This window comes from Tupaia chinensis, unplaced genomic scaffold (assembly GCF_000334495.1).
Source record: "Tupaia chinensis unplaced genomic scaffold, TupChi_1.0 Scaffold000548_1, whole genome shotgun sequence".
Classification (NCBI taxonomy): Eukaryota; Metazoa; Chordata; class Mammalia; order Scandentia; family Tupaiidae; genus Tupaia; species Tupaia belangeri.
In genome coordinates, this window is record NW_006160060.1 from 330,169 (window position 1) to 333,712 (window position 3,544).

The following is a 3,544-nucleotide window of genomic DNA, read 5'->3' on the forward strand; positions in this document are numbered from 1 at the left end:
GCTGAATCCATGCGCAGCCCCCTCCACTGCACTGTCCCAGTCCTCTGCACTCATGGGACTCTTCCCACCCTCTCCTCCCCTCCCACTTAAGTGTTTTTTTAGGTTTTGCCATAAAAGAGACAGAGGGGGGAAGTGAGAAACCACTCCCCAGGTGGGTGGCAATACTGCAATTCCTTTTCCTCTACTCTCCCCTTGGGGTTTTGGGCACGCACACACACGCGCCTGGTGTGATTTCAAGCTGCCGGGTCTGGGACTCTAACTGTGGTCAGCCATGTGGGACGCAGCCACCTTAAACTCCATGCCACCTGCTTGGCCCCACACTTAATCTTTTTTCTTTTCTTTTTTTTTTTTTTTTTAAGAGATTTTTGCTATACGCATAAGTGCTCACCAGAGAGACAGAGAGACGAAAAGACTGAAAATGAGAAATCACTCCCGCCCGGGGGTGGCCACACACCCACCCAAAGCTGCTGGGTCCAGGACTCAAACTGCAGTGGACTACGTGGAAGTCCAGCAATGTAACCATTATGCCATCTGCTGGTCCCACACTTAATCTTTTTTCCATTGCTAGAGGGTGTATGCACTCATCAGATTGAGAATGAGAGACAATGGGACATACAACCCTTTTTCCCCGTTTTTCCATCCCATTGGGATTTGGGATGGACACACACAAATAGCACGTTTTTTGTTTGTTTTTTTTGTTTGTTTTTGGAGAGATTTTCGCTATAGGGTGCGTGCGCTCGCCAGACAGACAGACAGAGACATAGAGACAGAAAGTGAGAAATCACCCCCCAGGGGGGATGGTCACGCCGCAATCCTCCATTTTCCTCTCGGGATCTTGGGCACACACGCACACGCACCCGGCGTGAGTTTTAAGCCACCAGGTCCTGGACGTGAACCGCGGTCGACTACGTGGGAGTCAAGCGACATAGCCATTACGCTAACTGCTGGTTCCCTCAAATAGCACGTTTTTCAAGCCACTGTAGCTGGGCCACAGTGGGCTCTGGCTCCCCACATACAGAGCTTAACTGCTGTGCTATGGGGCCAGCCCCACCTAGTGTTCACACGCTGACAGTGCTTCCTTCTCTTGCTCAGAACCCTCATGGTTTCTGCCATTCTTAGGAGAAAAAAACAAAAGCCTAAACAGAGCCCTTAAGGCCGGCCTCCCTTTCAGCCTCCCACCCTCTTCAGTTCACAACACAGCCCCCCCCACCCCAGGCCCTCTGTTAAGCACTTTCCCACCTCAGAACCATCAGATGCAACGTGCCCTCTGCCTGGAACACTGTTCAACTCAGTGTGACTAGGTAACTACTCATCCCAAACAAAAATTCCCCTAGTCAAACACTTCAGAGAAGTCTAAAATTTTCTTTCAAATTTTTTATCAGGCTGTGTCTATCCAGGGCACATGTGATTGGGGAGGGGGGCCCTGCTCAGCCCCCAGCAGCCATGGACACACACTCAACCTCCCTAACACCTCAATCAATCACGTGTTTGTGTAAAGTACTCAAAATAGTGTTTAGCACAAGCAGGCACAAAATGCATGATATATATTTTTTTAATTATTTATTTATTTATTTTAATTTGACTAGAGAGGTACAGAATGAGCGGAAGCGAGAGAGATGGAAAGTGAGAAAGCAAACTACCAGGTCCAGGACTTGAACCGTGGTCGGCCCTGTGGGAGTCCAGCACCCTTAGCCACCATGCCACCTGCTGGCCCCATGCATTGTATTTATTACAACCCCATGTGGTTACTTCCTAGGGCCTGCTCCCCCAAGAACAGAAGGTCCCGCCAGAGCAGGATTACCCATTGCTTTACTTGCCTCTTCTCTCAGAGCTTATTGTGTTGTTTTCTCAGCCCACAACAGCCACTCAACACAACAAATAAGTAAATAGATGAAAGGGAAGGATGTTGCAATCTGTTAGAAAAATATTCTCAGTCCAACTATGGTGGCAATGGTGTGCCACTGCACGAGGCTTGAGTCACATGGAAGCCCAGATTTGGATCCCAGGTTGTCTTGAATATGTCAGGCACTCCCTCCTTGAGCACCTGTGATCCTGGCTGGCTAGGACACTGGAGTTTGCAGGGAGTCTTGGTGTGGTGAGATGCTGACAAGGGTACCTGTGTGTGTATCTCTTTCTTTCATGAAAGAAAAAATTAGGGGAGGCGTGATGTCTAGCCATGAAGATGACAAGAAGAGCCTGAAACAGCCCAAGGAGATGGATAAGGAAAATGAGACTTCGAGCATAAACAAAAAGAGGAGCAGAAGCTCCAGAAGCTGGTCCAACCCTGTGATCTGACTCGGCAGTCTCCTGTATCCAGATCCCACATGGGCAACTGCACGGCTTGAAAAACGCCAGGTGTGTGCACAAACAAGTTCAAAATACAGAGAGGACAGTGAAATAAGGGAGAAGGGATTGCAGTATGACCATGCCCAATTGGGGAGCGCTTTCTTCTTTTCCCTCTATCTCCCTCTCTGGGAACCGCATATCCCCTCTTGGGGGTGGGGAAAGCTCAAGGAGCTAAAAGCAAAGGCCAGGGAAGGGCCTCCTTGGCCATAGATGGAACTAAGAAATGTGGCCAAAAGTAAGCTGTTTTTTGTGCCTGAAGCAATGGTGATGCTAAATGTGGATTCTCTGCCATATTGTCTTTTGCCACCTACAGCTAGAACTGCTTTGTCCTGGAGCCTGTTGTATAGTTAAGAATAAACTTTTGTTAAAGAAGAAGGGGTCGGGGCCAGCAGGTGGCATGGTCATTAAAGCTGCTGGTTTCTCACATGGCCGCCTGTCGTTTGAGTCCCAAACCTGGCAGCTTCTTTTCTCACTCTCACTCTCTCACTCTGTCCCTCTCTTGGTCATGGTGCATGTGTGCCCAAGATCCCAGGAGAATGGGGAAGGGATTGTGGTATGGCCATCTCCCCAGGAGGTGATTTCTCACTTTCCCTCTCACTGTTTCTGTCTCCAGCAAATACATGTAACCTAAGGCAATAACCTCTTTAATTAAAAAAAAAAAGAATAAATTAGATAAACTTTAAAAAAATTAAAAAGCATTCTGGTAGCTGTGTAGAAAACGAAAGGGGGGGAGCCAAGTACCCCAGTAAAGAGGCTGCTGCTCCACAGGCTGAGGCCACATGGGAGGACTGGATCAATTCCACACCCACCCTAAAAACCAGGCGTGGTGGTGGCCCATGCCTGTGGTCCCAGCTACTCAGAAAGTTCGGACAGTGGAGGAGGTCCTCTGGCAACACTTAAGATTCCTTATCGCCCAGCTCACTTCTAATCCAACCCCAGCGGCTTGAAAAACGAGTGGGGTTTGTGTGCCCCAAACTTGACAGCGTGCAGAAATGGAGGAAAAGAAACTGCGGTGAGGCCACACCCCATAAGAGAGGTTTAGTGTGGTATCCCTTAACAGACACAGAAGATTAAATCCTAGAGACGGAACACGACACTCACTTGAAGCTGCTTTGAAAGGCCAAGAAACCCCTTGAACATCGTGAGCCAGATCCCTCAAACACACAAACATACACACAGTAACTGAAAGGAAAATGAC

The 3,544-nt window shown here is 48.7% G+C and overlaps 1 protein-coding gene across 3 annotated transcripts in view; it reads right to left on the reverse strand.

Annotated features, from left to right (window-relative positions):
* NCAPH2 (non-SMC condensin II complex subunit H2) overlaps window positions 1-3,544 on the reverse strand; it is an 11,144-nt gene that overhangs the window by 7,197 nt on the left and 403 nt on the right. The window lies entirely within an intron of this gene.